The sequence below is a fragment of the Hevea brasiliensis genome, chromosome 8 (assembly GCF_030052815.1).
Source record: "Hevea brasiliensis isolate MT/VB/25A 57/8 chromosome 8, ASM3005281v1, whole genome shotgun sequence".
Taxonomy (NCBI): domain Eukaryota; kingdom Viridiplantae; phylum Streptophyta; class Magnoliopsida; order Malpighiales; family Euphorbiaceae; genus Hevea; species Hevea brasiliensis.
In genome coordinates, this window is record NC_079500.1 from 96,647,927 (window position 1) to 96,665,127 (window position 17,201).

Below are 17,201 nucleotides of genomic sequence, written 5' to 3' on the forward strand. Positions count from 1 at the left end.
GATGTATATGGTGTTTGACACAAGACTCAGCCCAATTGGTGGCCGGATAGGCCAAATTTTGGTCGGGAAGCTGAAGCATCGTGCTCGCATAGGGGAGGAGTTCGCGCTCGTTTTTCGGCCACCTGGGACGACGGCCAGCCGTGGAGAGGCACTGGGGCAGCAAGCCGGCGAGGTGGGGAGGCTGGGAAGGCTGCGGCCCGACCTGGGGGTGAGGGAGGAGAGAGAAAACGGGAGAGAGAGGAGAAGAGGAAATGCGCGTGGGAAGAAAAAGAAGAAGAAGAAGAAGAAGAAGAAGCTGGCCCGATTCGGCCGGTCCGATCCGGTCGGATTCAATTCGGCCAGTTCGATTCAGAGTACCCGAAATTGAATTTTTACTCTGCCTTGGGACCAAAAACGAGGTCTAAAAATTCTGAAAAAAAATTTCAGAAAACTTAGAAAAATCCATAGAATCCAAATATATTTTTATTTTTGCCACGTGGTCTTTAAATTGATTTTTAAAAATCATCAAAGTTTTATATTTTCGAAAAATCAAACCCAATTTCTAAAATCCAAAAAATTTCAAATAATTTCCTAAAATTTTAATAAAGTTAAAACATTAATATTACTCACAAAATAATAAATTTAAAATTTGGAGTGTTACATTCTTCCTCCCTTACAGAAAATTCATCCTCGAATTTTTACACAAGATAGAATAAGGTACAGAATTATATATTGAATAAATAAGGGTACTTGCTACGCATGTCCCGCTCTGACTCCTAGATGCACTCTTCCACTGACTGGCTCCTTCACAAAACCTTAACCATAGGGATCTGTTTTGATCTTAGCTGCCTCACTTAGTAGTCCACTATGGCTATAGGTTGCTCCTCAAACGTCAAGTTTTCTTTCAGCTCTACTACATCCGGCTATAGCACATGAGAAGGATCAGGTATGTATTTCCTGAGCATGGAGATGTGAAGAACAGGATGAACATGAGAAAGGTTGGGTGGTAGCTCCAACCGATAGGCAACTGCTCCAACTCTATCAATAACCTTAAAAGGTCCAATATACCGAGGTGTCAACTTGCCCTTCTTTCCAAATCTCATGACTCCCTTCATCGAAGAAACCTTCAGGAATATGTAGTCGCCTACTGCAAACTCCACATCCCTCCATCTGGGGTCTGCATAACTTTTCTGCCTACTGAAAGCTGTTTTCAATCGTTCCCTGATTAAAAGAACTATCTCTGAAGTGTACTGCACTAGGTCTACATCATGCACCTTCGCTTCTCCCATTTCCGTCCAACACAAAGGAGACCTATACTTTCTTCCATATAGTGCCTCATAGGGTGCCATCCCTATGTTGGAATGGTAAATGTTGTTGTGGGCAAACTCTACCAAAGGTAGCTGATCATCCCATTGACCTCCAAAATCCAAAACACTCATGCAAAGCATGTCTTCCAGTGTCTGCATTGTCCTTTTGGACTGTCCGTCTGTCTGAGGGTGGAAAGCAGTACTAAAGTTCAACTGTGTGCCAAGTGCCTCCTGCAACTTTCTCCAAAATCGAGAAGTGAACTGGGGCCCTCTATCAGATATTATGGAAGCAGAAACTCCATGCAATTTGACTATTTCTCGAATGTAGAGCCGGGGGTACTGTGCAACAGAATATGTAGTCTTCACAGGTAAGAAGTGAGCTGATTTATTCAGGCGATCTACAATTACCCATATTGAATCATATCCTCGCGTGGTACGAGGCAACCCAATCACAAAATCCATAGTAATCATCTCCCACTTCCATTCTGGGATAGGGAGCTCTTGCAGCTTTTCTGACGGTCTCTGGTGTTCAAACTTCACCTTCTGACAAGTCAAGCACTTGGACACAAAGTCTGCTATGTCTCTCTTTATGCCATTCCACCAATAGCTATCTTTCACATCATGGTACATCTTGGTGGAGCCTGGGTGGACATTGTACAGTGTATAGTGTGCCTCTTGCATGATTTCATTTCTGAGATTGTCCACATTGGGCACACATATCCTAGAACCTTGCACTAGGACGCCATCATTGTCAAATCCAAATTCACCACCTTCACCCTGCTATACTCTTTCTATGATCTTCATCAATTGTTGGTCTCTGTGCTGGGAAACTCTGACTCTATCTCGCATGTCTGGTCTCACTAAAAAATGAGCCAACAATAACCCCTCATCTAAAAGATCTAGGATTAGACCTTGATCCATCAACTCATGTGCTTCCTGAATTAACGGTCTCTTCTCCGCTGATAGGTGCGCCAAGCTGCCAGGAGATTTTCTGCTCAAAGCATCTGCTACTACATTGGCCTTCCCAGGGTGGTACTGGATGGTGCAATCATAATCCTTCAGAAGTCCATCCATCTCCTCTGTCTCAAGTTTAAATCCCTCTGTTGGAAGATGTACTTCAAACTCTTGTGGTCGGTGTATATCTCGCACACTTCACCATACAGGTAGTGTCTCCAGATTTTTAGTGCAAAGACCATAACCGCCATTTCTAAATCATGGGTGGGGTAATTCTGTTCATGCCTCTCCAGTTGCCTTGTAGCATAAGCCACTACTTTTCCATTTTGCATCAAAACACACCCTAAGCCAACTCTGGAGGTGTCACAGTACACGGTATATCCTTCACCACTCATCGATAGTGTCAACATTGGGGTGGTGGTTAGACACTCCTTAAGCTTCTGGAAACTCTCCTCACAGTCATCTGTCCAAATGAATGGAACATTCTTCCAAGTTAACTTAGTTAGGGGAGCCGTTATCCTAGAAAATTCTTGCACAAAACGCCTATAGTAGCCAGCTAGACCTAGAAAACTTCGCACTTCAGTGACTGTTGTAGGCCTAAGCCAATCAGTTACAGCTTTAATTTTCTTGGGATCTACTTGAATGCCTTCACTAGAAACCACGTGTCCCAAGAATGAGATGCTTTCTAGCCAAAATTCACATTTTAAAAATTTGGGATATAGCTGGTGCTCCCTCAAAGTCTGCAATACCATCCTCAAGTGCCACACGCGTTCTTCCTCGGTCCGAGATATACCAAAATGTCATCTATGAATACGATGATAAAACGGTCCAGGAATGGCCTAAACACCCTGTTTATTAAGTCCATGAAGGCTGCTGATACATTAGTGAGTCCAAAAGACATCACCAAGAACTCATAATGACCATATCTTGTCCTAAATGTTGTTTTGGACACATCCTCATTCCTGATTCTCAACTGATGGTAACCTGATCACAGGTCTATCTTGGAAAAGAATCTAGCCCCTTGGAGCTGATCAAATAGATCATCAATCCGAGGAATTAGATACTTGTTCTTCATAGTCACCTTGTTCAACTGTCTATAGTCAATACACAACCTCAAGGACCCATCTTTCTTTCTCACAAATAGAACAGGAGCGCCCCAGGGTGAAGTGCTCGGACGTATAAAACCCTTGTCCAAAAGCTCATGTAGTTGCTCCTTTAGCTCTTCCAATTCTGCTGGTGCCATCCTATAAGGTGGCATTGATATGGGGTTTGTACCCAGCACAAAATCAATGCAGAACTCTATTTTCATTCCTAGTGGCAACCCTGGAAGCTCTTCAGGAAAGACATCCATGAATTCTCTGACAACAGGAACATTTTCCATGTTGACATCTTCTACAGATGTATCTCTTACCAATGCCAAATACCCTTGACATCCACGCCTCAACATTTTTCTAGCATTAATTACTGACACCAAATTATATGGAGCCACGCTCCTGTCACCATCAAAGCTAAATTCTTCCACACCAGGTATATGGAAATACACATTTTTGTTGTTACAGTCTAAAGTGGCATAATGAGTTGCCAACCAATCCATCCCCAAAATTACATCGAAATCTATTACTGGTAGAGGAACTGAGTCTGTTGGGAGGATCTTTCCGTCCACTATTACTGGGCTATCCAGAAAAACCATGTCTACATCTATGTTGTCATTAAGTGGGGTAGCTACAGACAAAGGGTATTCTAAAGTTATAGGGTTTCTACCCAATCTCATGGCAAACATAGGGGAGACAAATGAGTGCGTAGCACCTGGATCTATCAAAACACGAGTCTTATAGGAACAGACTAGAAGAATACCTGCCACAATTGCATTGGAAGCCTGAGCATTCTGGTGGGTCATGGTGAAAACCCGAACTTGACCCCTACCCTACGTTGCAGAACCCTGATACTGACTTCTGCCCCCTGATCTGCCTCCAAATCCATGTCCCCCTTGTCCTCGGCCCTATTGGCCACTGAACTGACTGCCTGCCATGTTGGAAGCACCAGGATACAACTGACGAGGAACATTTGAAACAGAACATTGTGACCCCATCTGTGGCTCGCTAAACACGAGGCATTCCCTGGCAAAGTGACCTTGTTGGCCACATCTGAAGCATACTTCTGAACCCATCATACAAGGTCCTGAATGTCCTCTTCCACACTGTGCACAAGGTGCAAAGGAGGATCCTGAACCAGACCTAGAACTGATGTATCCCGAACTATGACCACTGCTGGATCCATACCCTAGTTTAAATCTTCGAGATTTATGTCTAAAACTACTCTTCTTGTTCCTACTTCTTCCTTTGTAATTACTCTGGCCTCCGCTATCCGGAGCACCCATGTGGGGAACACCTGAAGAACCCTCTGCTCTATTTTTCTTTGCCCTTCCGCTGTCATCCACAGTATAGCTAATCTCAATCTGTCTGGCTCGATCAACCACCACATCAAAAGACTGATCAGACATCATGGCCAGGTTTGCATACCTCCTGTCAAGCCCCTTTAGGAATCTCTTCACCTTCATAGTTTCTGTAGCTATGCTGTAGGGGCATACCTACTCAATTCCAGAAATTCTGTAGCATATTCATCTACAGACCTGCCATTCTGCCTTAAGGCCTCAAAGGCCCATTGCTTTTGATCTCTGAAACTCTCTGGTACAAACTGGTTGATAAACAATTCTACAAACTGGGTCCAAGACAAACCTTCCACCCGAGGTAATATGTAGTCATTCATCCATTGTCTAGGCATAGGCCCCATGACATGTTGCATACACTCTATAAGTCTTCTATCAGTCAACTGTAACTCTATTCCTGCCTGTTTGCAAGAATCCAAGAACCGATATGCATTGTCTGACACATCATAAGTACCAGGCACCAACTTCTTGAAATTGATTATCTGTTTGTAAGGTTCCCCTCTTGGTGCGGTGGACTGCTGCTGCTGTGGAGGGTGAACCATATACTGTGCCATCATATCGATGGTTCTCTGCAACCCAGCTAGAGTAGCTGCCATTGAGTCCATGGGACCCTGTGCCATAAAATACTATTCCTGAACTGGTGGTGGCTGCTCCTCTACTTGAGCAGCTCTAGGCCTCCTACCCCGCCTCCTCGGGGCAGGCGCCTCATCCTGTGCTGATACCTCGTCAGGCACATCTGGTTCTGGTGTAATGGCAGCTCTCCTACTTCTACGCGTTTTCCTGAAATTCAGCAGCATTAGCCCACAATGTTCAAAACAGGATGTTACATAGCTCTATAGACTCATATTTATACATAATTATATGAAGCAGAAACTAGAAGCAAAGATGACAATGCAAGACGAATGTGGACCCTATTTTCCACATGTGACTCCTATTAGACTCCTGCCAACACTTTAGACAATTTTTCCCTATGAATCTGGAGCCTAAGCTCTGATAATACATTTGTCACGACCCAACCTATGGGCCAGACCGGCACTAGAACCTGGGCCAGCCTAAAGCCCTCGAGGCCCGTAGTCAGCCTAACTATTCCTTAACCCAATTCTAAGGCCCATTTGGGCCTAATTTCAATAATTTAACCGGACAGAGTTCAGCCATAAAGTGGACCTTTCAACGGGAAGTTTTTGACTCACCCGACCTATAAACGCAATATATAATCAATTGGGGAGCTCAGCTCACCCTCCACATACTCAAATGTCATAATAATAAATGGGAGCTCAGCTCCCTCATCCAGTCCAACAAACATGCATATAATAATAAGTTTACAGGCTCAACATGACAATTATATTACAGTCCCCAAAATTAATAAATATTTCTAACACATGCAGAAATTCTATGAGTTAACAAAATTACACAAACATTAATAAACACCTGCGAAGGAGAAAAGCAGGTTAACCATAACAAAAATCCTCCTGTAGCCTAAAAAATAATGAACAGGAGTGAGCGTTCGACTCAGAGAGTAAAATATCAATTTTAACCATAATCTCTATAACTATCTAAAGCTAATGCACCCTGTAGAGTGAAATGCAACATTAGTAATATTTTCACATCATAACAGCAAAAAGGTAATTTAGAGCACTCACACACCCAGTAATGTCAAATCATAAATATATGGGAGTTGATCCCCCTATACAGCTAATCAAACCTGTGCCAGCAAAGAACTCAAGTCGGACTTTCGCTTAATAAACCAAATCGGGTTCCCAGTGAAGAACTCAAGCCGTGTCTACCCCGAAGGACCGGGTCCTAGCAAAGATCTCAAGCCATGTCTACCCGTCCTATCCATAGCTAACACCACATCACACGCAAGCCAACGCACGCACTCTGCTCCAAATTATCACAACAACATCCATGGCACTTTAACAGTTGTGAATGCAACATAAAATATGCCTAGAGTTTAACTACATAGATATATACATATAAGTAATGCATGGGCATACTTGAACATATAATAATATCAAAATTACAATTAAAATTAATATTTTACTCACAGACTTGACAGCAGTCACTGTGGCGGTTGGGTAGAGAAAGAAGGCTGTCCCGGCTTACCTGACAATTTTATTATAATCATTTAATAAATTTGACTCAATACAAACTAAGAAAAATACCAAAGACGTCATAAGTCGTGCCGAAAATCCGACAGAGTCTCCCCTATACCTAGGACCTACCCAACCTGCAAATGGGTTTAAAACACACTTCTATATCCACCAACCATACACCCACAATGCAATCATATCACATAGCCCCTCCTGGGCCCATCCAAACAGTCATCAATCACAATATGTAAAATTACAGTTTAGTCCTTATAATTGACCCTTTTTGCAAAAACTATCCAAATAAACTCTAAAAATTCTAAAACTTTGCCCTGAGGTCCTTAGCAATATTACTAGGCTAATACAAAAAAAATCATAATTTTCTGAGCTACCACGAATATTTTATAAATTTTTAATCCCATTTAAGCACTAGAAAATTACGAAAAAGCAAGGTTCGGGTTCACCTATGCCGATTCCGATCTCTAGAACGCGCTCAGGGCATCTGACAACGGTGGGGTAGCCAAAATCTTGATCCAATTCCAAGAATTTTTCGGTAGCCGGTCTGTCTGGCTGGAAATTCACAGACCCGAACAACTATCGAATTTCCGCGAATTGAAGGTACCTACACGAAGCCCACAACACGGGGATTAGTATAAAATTTTTACGAAATTTTCTAAACTCATTTAATGCTCGAAAAAATACTGCGAAGTTTCACGGGACCCATCGAAAAATGTGTCAAAAAATTTCAAAATTTATATTGCCACGAAGCTCTCGACGAGTGGAGTGCTCTGGTACTCTCGGTTTCCTCGTGGGGTTCATGGTTTGCGAGAAATCTAGCCCAAAAATCGAAATGGGTTAAAACTTCCCGGATAAAAATTAGACAAACCGCTCGATGGATTTTGGTATCTATGGAAAGCACTAGAGGTGTAGATGGTGTTTGACACAAGTCCCGGCCCAATTAGTGGCCGGATCGGCCGGATTTCAGCTGGGAAGCTGAAGCGTCTCGCGTGCGCAGGGGAGGAGTTCGCGCTAGTTTTCCGACCACCTGGGACGACGACCGGCCATGGGTAGGCACTGGAGCGACACGCCGGCGAGGTGGGGAGGCGGCGGCACGACCTCGGGCTGAGGGAGGAGAGAGAAAATGGGAGAGAGAGGAGAAGAGGAAATGCGAGCAGGAAGAAAAAGAAGAAGAAGAAGGAGCTGGCCTGATTCGGCCGGTCCAATCGGGTCCGGTTCGATTCAGGGTACCCAAAATTGAATTTTTACTCTGCCTTGCTACCAAAAATGAGGTCCAAAAATTTCGAAAAAAAAATTCAGAAAACTCAGAAAAATCCATATAATCCAAATATATTTTTAGTTTTGCCACGTGGTCTTTAAATTGATTTTTAAAAATCATCAAAGTTTTATATTTTCAGAAAATCAAACCCGATTTCTAAAATCCGAAAAATTTCAAATAATTTCCTAAATTTTAAATAAAATTAAAACATTAATATTACTCACAAAATAATAAATTTAAAAATTTGGGTCTAGCTAGCTACTATAGGCGTTTTGTGCAAGATTTCTCCAGGATAGTGGCTCCCCTAACTAAGTTGACCAGGAAGAATGTTCCATTCATTTGGACAGATGACTGTGAGAAGAGCTTCCAGAAGCTTAAGGAGTGTCTAACCACCGCCCCTGTGTTGACACTACCTATGAGTGGTGAAGGATACACTGTGTATTATGACGCCTCCAGAGTTGGCCTAGGGTGTGTTTTGATGCAAAATGGAAAAGTAGTGGCTTATGCTTCAAGGCAGTTGAAGAGGCATGAGCAGAACTACCCCACCCATGATTTGGAAATGGCGGCTGTAATCTTTGCACTAAAAATCTGGAGACACTACCTGTATGGTGAAGTGTGCGAGATATACACCGACCACAAGAGTTTGAAGTACATCTTCCAACAGAGAGATTTAAACTTGAGACAGAGGAGATGGATGGAGCTTCTGAAAGACTATGATTGCACCATCCAGTACCACCCTGGGAAGGCCAATGTAGTAGCAGATGCTTTGAGCAAAAAATCTTCTGGTAGCTTGGCGCACATTTCAGCAGATAAGAGACCGTTGATTCAGGAGGTACATGAGTTGATGGATCAAGGTTTAATCCTAAATCTTTCAGATGAGGGGGTATTGTTGGCTCATTTTTCAGTGAGGCCAGACTTGAGGGACAGAGTTAGAGTTTCCCAGCACAGAGACCAACAATTGATGAAGATCATAGAAAAAGTACAGCAAGGTGAAGGTGGTGAGTTTGGATTTGCCAATGATGGCGCCCTAGTGTAGGGTTCTAGGATATGTGTGCCCGATGTGGACAACCTCAGGAATAAAATCATGCGAGAGGCACACTATACACTGTACAATGTCCACCCAGGCTCCACCAAGATGTACCATGATGTGAAAGATAGTTATTGGTGGAATGGCATGAAGAGAGACATAGCAGACTTTGTGTCCAAGTGCTTGAGTTGTCAGAAGGTGAAGTTTGAACACCAGAGACCGTCGGGGAAGCTGCAAGAGCTCCCTATCCCAGAATGGAAGTGGGAAATGATCACTATGGATTTTGTGACTGGGTTGCCTCGTACCACGCGAGGATATGACTCGATATGGGTAATTGTAGATCGTCTAACCAAATCAGCTCACTTCTTGCCTGTAAAGACTACATACTCTGTGGCACAATACGCCCGACTCTACATTCGAGAAATAGTCAGATTGCATGGAGTTCCAGCTTCCATAATATCTGACAGAGGGCCCCAGTTCACTTCTCGATTTTGGAGAAAGTTACAGGAGGCACTTGGCACACAATTGAACTTTAGTACGGCTTTCCACCCTCGCAGCACAGACAGTCCGAAAGGACAATCCAAACACTGGAAGACATGCTTCGCATGAGTGTCTTGGATTTTGGAGGTCAATGGGATGAGCAGCTAGCTTTGGTGGAGTTTGCCTACAACAACAGTTACCATTCCAGCATAGGGATGGCACCCTATGAGGTACTATATGGAAGAAAGTGTAGGTCTCCTCTGTGTTGGACAGAAATGGGGGAAGCGAAGGTGCATGATGTAGACCTAGTGCAGTACACTTCAGAGGTAGTTCCTTTAATCGAGGAACGATCAAAACTTTCGATGGCGAAGAGTTATGCACCCAGGCAGAGGATGTGGAGTTTGCGATGGCGACTATGTATTCCTGAAGGTTTCTCCAATGAAGGGAGTCATGAGATTTGGAAAGAAGGGCAAGTTGGCGCCTCGGTATATCGGACCTTTTGAGGTTACTGATAGAGTTGGAGCAGTTGCCTACCGGTTGGAGCTACCACCCAACCTTTCTCACATTCATCACGTGTTTCACGTCTCCATGCTCGGGAAATACATTCCAGATCCTTCTCATGTGCTACAGCTGGATGTAATAGAGCTAAAAGAGAACTTGACGTTTGAGGAGCAACCTGTAGCCATAGTGGACTACCAAGTGAGACAGCTGAGATCAAAACAGATCCCTATGGTTAAGGTTTTGTGGAGGAGTCAGTCAGTGGAAGAGTGCACCTGGGAGTCAGAACGGGACATGCGTAGCAAGTACCCTTATTTGTTCAATGTATAATCATGTGCTTTATTCTACCTTGTGTAAAATTCGAGGACGAATTTTCTGTAAGGAGGGAAGAATGTAACACCCCAAAATTTTAAATTTTATTTTTTTTATGAGCATTATTGGTATTTTTATTTTATTTAAATTTTAGGAATTTTTTGAGATTTTTCGGATTTTAAAAATCGGGTTCGATTTTTCGAAAATATAAACTTTGATGATTTTTAAAAATTAATTTAAAGACCTCGTGGCAAAACTAAAAATATATTTGGAATCTACAAATTTTTCTGAGTTTTTTGGAATTTTTTCGAAAATTTTGGACCTCGTTTTCAGTCCCGAGGTAGAGTAAAAATTTAAAATTTTGTATCCTGAATCGAACCGGCCGAATCGAACCGGACCGGATCTGACCGGTCGAATCGGACCGGCCTTTTTCTTTTTCTTCTTCCCTTCCCCGCGCGCGTCGACCTCTCTCCCTTCTCTCTCTCTTTTCTCTCTCCTCCCTCCTCCCCTTGCCGCGCCGCCGCCTCCCCTGCCTTCCCACCTCGCCGGGGCCTCACCTCGGTCCTCCCCCACGGCCGGCCGCCGCCTGGAACGCCGGAAAACGGCCTCTGAAGGGACGCGCAGTGCACGCGCGACGCTTGGACTTCCCGACCAAAATCCGGCCGATCCGGCCACCAATTGGACCGGGTCTTGTGTCTAAAATTATCTACTCGGCGAGAGCTTTCCATAGACACCAAGAACGCCGAAATCCATTGAGCGGTTTGTCCAATTTTTGCCCGGGAAGTTTTAGCCCATTTTGACTTTCGGGCTAGATTTCTCGCAAACCGTGAATCCCACGAGAAAACCGAGAGTACCAGAGCGCTCCATTCGTCGAGAGCTTCGCGGCGACATAAATTTCAAATTTTTCTGACACCATTTTTCGGTGGGTCCCACTGAACTTCGCAGTGTTTTTCCGAGCATTAAATGAGCTTAGAAAATTCTAAAAAATTTATGTACTAACCCCCGTGTTGTGGGATTTGTGTAGGTATCCTCAATTCGCCGAAATTCGACAGTTGTCTGGGTCTGTGAATTTCCGGCCAGACAGACCCGTTATCGGAAAAGTCTCCGAATTGGATCGAGGTTTTGGCTACCCCCCCATTGTCAGACGTTCCGAGCGCGTTCCCAAAGTCGAAATCGGCAAAGGTAAACCCAAACCTTGCTTTTTCGTAATTTTATAGTGCTTAAATAGGATTAAAAATCCATAAAATATTCGTGGTAGCTTAGAAAATTATGATTCTTTTTGCAATAGCCTAGTAATATTGCTAAGGACCGCGGGGTAAATTTTTAGAATTTTTAGAGCTTGTTTGGGTAGTTTTTGCAAGAATGATCAATTATAAGGACTAAATTAAAATTTTACATATTGTGATGGATGACTGAGTTGATGGGCCCAGGAGGGGCTGTGTGATGTGATTGAATGGTAGATATATGAGTTGCGAATATAGAAGTGTGTTTTGAGCCCTTTTGCAGGTTGGGTAGGTCCTAGTGCCGGTCCGGCCCATAGGTTGGGTCGTGACAGGACAGTTTTGGTAATGGACAATTTTCGTGACCCAACTTAGGCAAGCAATTTGGTTGGGTTAATGGCATTTCTGGGCTTTGCGTTCTCCACAAAAGTTATAGCCTTATGTCTAATCTTTCCAATGGTATAAATTTTATGTCATTTGGATCTGTCTGGAGTGAGTTATGACCAAATGAATGTACACTGTTCATTTGGTCATTTTCTGAGTTCACTATTTGGTAATCTAGATTAGGGCAGAATTTAAGTAACTTTTTTGACAGAATTTGGGCATGGTTTCTTCATAAAAAATGGTACATTTTAGGTTTAGTTTTACCTCCAATTGGCCTCATGCTAATTGGAGCCACAAATTCGATTATAGCTCAAAACATTCACGGATTTCAACAATTCTCAACCTACAAAAAAGAACATTCTCAAATTTTCAATTTCCTCCAAATCTCTTACTTCAAATAGCATACATGGCACTTCTAAATATCATCAATCATCTCAATACAATCAATTTCCAGCAATTTATACAAGTCTTCAATAATCAATTCAAAACCCTAATTCAAATGGTCAAAGTCAACAATATACACATGAAAACAATTTGCTAGTACATGTAACTTCAACTATCAACATATAATTCACTTCCACTTATCCATCAACACCATTAATCACCATTTAAATTCATAAAATTATCAATCTCCTAAGTTCCTCAAGGCTACCGAATTGAACAATTACACTAAGTCTTCAATAATTGTTCAAACCCTAATTCAAATTGTCAACCTCAAACATATACAAGCAATTAAATTCTAATACTTATAATCACTTTAATCAACATCACTTATCACCATTATAAGTAGAAATTCATCAAACTCTCAAGGGAAACTAAGGCTTCCGAAATGGGGGTTCACAATTACTCATCATTTTCATTCAAATTTCTCATCATATCAACTCATTTCAATATTTAACTAAGGAAGGAAGAGAAATTATGCACTAACCTTGTTTCAAGAATTTCCCAAGCTTGTAAAACTTCAAAACTTCTCCTTATTTTTGCTGCATATATACTTCCCAAGGTGTAAAGACTAACTTTAATGAAGTGGACTTGTGATTTCATGTGGAAAATGGGAGAGATTTGAGGCTTGCATGAAGAAAACTCCATAGAAGAAGAAATGAAGGAATTCGGCCATTTGAGAGAGATTGAAGAAGATGATGAAGTGAGTGGAGGATTTGTCTTCTAATGCTATTTATATACCCCACTAAGTATTTAAATATTAATTATAATAATTAAACTTTCATAATTTTAATTATACCCCATCGTTTTTCTTTAATTACATTACACATATAATTTCTTATTTTCATGAAATTTTTAAAATTATAATGTCACTTATTTTAATGGACATTTAGGTCAAAAATCAACTTTGGGTGCCAAATGATCAAAATGCCCCTCTTCGGGTTATAGTCGGACTTTTTCAGTAATACCGATTAAATCCCTGATCCGACGGTTCCTTTAATTTTTATTTTCATCTGTACCGATTAACCAAATTTTTTTGACATTTTTAATGTCATTTGTACCTCAGTAAACCTTTAATTACGTCCCAGAAATTATTTCCTAGGGTTCCTCGCAGGTCTAAGATCGTCAACTGCCTACGCAGTAACTTCCCGATACGATCACTCATCGCTGCGGTTCCAGCTCATTTAACCTAATTGCATTTCATGTCTTTTATTTTTCCTTAATTTTTCTTGTATTTTCTTATTATTTATTCCATCATTTTATATTTGCTCACTAACATTTAAGTGTAGTTCCAGACATCCTAGCTGTCTGGACAGACATTAGTCGTCGAAACAGTAAAATGTATAGACTAACTACGATGAGGGTGTTACATGAGTGTTAAAGTGGCCTTACCTAAGCCACTGACCTCACCTTTTCCTCTTATTATATGTAGTACTCTAATCATTCATTGACTCGGGTATCTCAAACAATATCAATAAACATATATAATTAATTTAATATTATAATTAAATAATAAAAAATATTTTTATGAAAAATACGTACAAGAGCCTATATAAAAAAAATTATAATAATAAATCTAGATAACAGCAGACTGAATATATGTATATGTAATTTTAAATTTAAATATAATTATTATTAAATATAAAAATATCTATATATTGAAAAATTAAATGGAGTTTTCATAGCATACCTATAATTAAAATTTGATCATTATTACTTGAATAATGCAACTCAGTTTTCCTGTGATGGATAAGATGCTATTTTTCCAGATTGTGCAAAGAGAGAATCAAATGCTGACTAAATAATAATAAAGAAAAACCAAATAAATTAAAACATAAAATAGATATAAAATGAATAAGTGATTGATGTGGCAGTCAACGAATACCAAACTAATAAAATATTATAATAATAATAATTAGATAATTAGGTGTTCTTCAGATGACATCACCATTGAACAAGCATCATGACGATACACTGATAAAATGGGAAGAATCATGTATAAAGTTGGGTAGAACTCCACTTCCTAAATTAAGCACTCTATTAAAGATCAAAATATTCTTCAAAAAATAGAAAAATACCCATCAACCTATTCCATAGTCTATTAAAAATTTTAATTTATTCTAAAAAACATTAATTTAAGGATTAGTTGTAAAAAAAAAAAACCTTGAATTTTATTAATTTTTATAATTAAATCCTAAACTTTTAGTAAGTATCAGTTAAACCCTCATATTTGATTAATGTATTAAATTATCAATGTATCAAATTACCTAACTGTCAGTAAACAATTAATATATCTAACAAAAATTTTACGTCAGCTATTATATCATCACTAGAGAAGCCACATAAAAAACTCTAAAATTAAGGTTAGTGGTCAAAAAAACTATGAAGTTCGCTAATTTTGTAATTAAAACTTTAAAGTTCATATAATTATCAATTAAACACTTATATTTAATTAATGTCTTAAATTATTCTAACTGTAAATAAACCATTATGTAAATTTTATGGTTTAATTGCAAAAATTAACAAATTTCATAATTTTTTAGTAATTAACTCTAATTTGATATTATTGATGTGACTTTATCCAGTGATGATATGCTAGCTGACGCGAAACTTTTAATAAGTATACTAATGATTTTTTACACAATAGAGTCAATTTAAGACATCAATAAATGTAAAAGTTTAATTGTCAATCATACAAACTTTAAAGTTTAATTGAAAAAATGGTCAAATTTTAGAATTTTTTAGCAATAAACTCTTACTGTAATGCTATATTTAAATACCAAAATTTTAAATAAGAAATTATATTATAAATTTTTATACTGAATAGCAGCAACCCTTAATGAATTTTTTTTTTTAGTCCTATAATATTCTTCAAGGCAAAATTAAGAGTTCAAATATGTTTTTTACTTTTTTTTTTTTTAAGAAGGAAAATGAGGATTATATCTTGGACTTGACTAGGTGTATAAAAATATGTGTGTAAAAATATATAAATGAGGGTAATTCAGTAAATTTTAAATACTTTTTTTTTAGTTCTTTATGAAATTTTCATATTTGAATTTCAAAATTTATAATTTATCTCTCTTCTACTACTGACCATCTAATTAAATACCACAAACTCTCTAACCTATCATGTTCCATTAATTATTCAACCAATAAGAGACCATCTCACCATTTATTTAACCCATCAGAACTTACTGTTCCTTTAACCTATCAGAGTCCATCATTACTCTAACTAATAATGACACATCTCAACCTCTAATTCCATAACTAATTATTAAGTAAGAGACTCCATACTCATTTGAAATATCTTATTCATGTATTCATTTTTTATTTTTTGAATTAAATTTATATTTTTCATCTCATACACTTTTCAAGTTATACAACAACGGGAGATGATCTAATTTTCGTAAGAGGGAGGAAAAAAGTAAAATGCTATGTTGTCACTAAAACCAAACCGAATAACTTGAAAAATTCAAAAATAAAAATTGAATCGAACCAAATTTCTACAAAATTAAATTGAATTTCTAAATTAAATATGTCAGATTGATTATTTTAGTCTGAATCGAATAATGCTTATCCTTAGGATATTTAATTTATTAATAATGATGTATTTGATCATAGTTGCTTAATTTATAATCTATTTGACTAATAGTTACTTAATTAATTGATTTGATTGTTAATAATTATTTGATTAGTTGATCTAATAAATTATGATATAATCTATCATAGTTACTTGATTTATGATCTAATTATTTCGGCAATTTGATTTTCACAAGAGAGACAAAGAAAAAGGTAAAATATTATGTTATCTCCAAAACTGAACCGTGTAAACCAAAAAATTCGAAAATAAAAATTGAACTGAACTAAATTTCTACAAAAAGCGAACCGAATTTCCAAATTAATTATGTTTGATCAATCAATTATTTCAGTCTCAACCAAATAATATTCACCCCTATCTAATTGATCATGGTTGATTTATGCACTAATTGAATATGATCTATTTGATTAATTGATAAAATACCTGATAATACTTGATCTAATTGTTAATAATTATTTGATTAATCGATCTCATTGATTATGATGTAATTGATCATATTTACTTGATTTATAATCTAATTGATTGTGATATACTTGATTAATTGATAAAATAACCGATAATACTTAATTATAATGTATTTGATTATAATTAATTGATTTGGATTTAATTGATTATGATCTACTTGATTAATTAATAAAATACCCGATAGTACTTTATTATAATCTAACTGATAATAGTTAATTGATTTAAAATTTAATTGACTGATCATTACTTGATTAATTGATCTAATTGATTATGGTGTAATTAATTATAATTACTTAATTTATAATCTAATTGATTAATAGTTACTTGATTAATTGATATAATTATTAATAGTTATTTGGTGAATTGATGTAGTTGATTATGATCTAATTTAGCATAGTTACTTGATTTATGATCTAATTGATTAAGCGGTCCGATTTTCACAATAGGGAGGAAAAAATGAAAAAAATATTATGTTATCTCTAAAATTAAATTGAATAAACAAAAAAATTCAAAATTAAAAATTGAACCGAACTGAATTTCAACAAAAATATAACCGAATTTCTAAATTGATTCGATTCGATTAGTCAGTTATTTCGATATGAACCAAACAATGCTCATATTTATCTAATTGATTAATTGATTATGATATAATTAATCACAATTACTTAATTTATGATCTAATTAATTGTGATCTACTTGATTAATTGATAAAATACCTGTTAATACT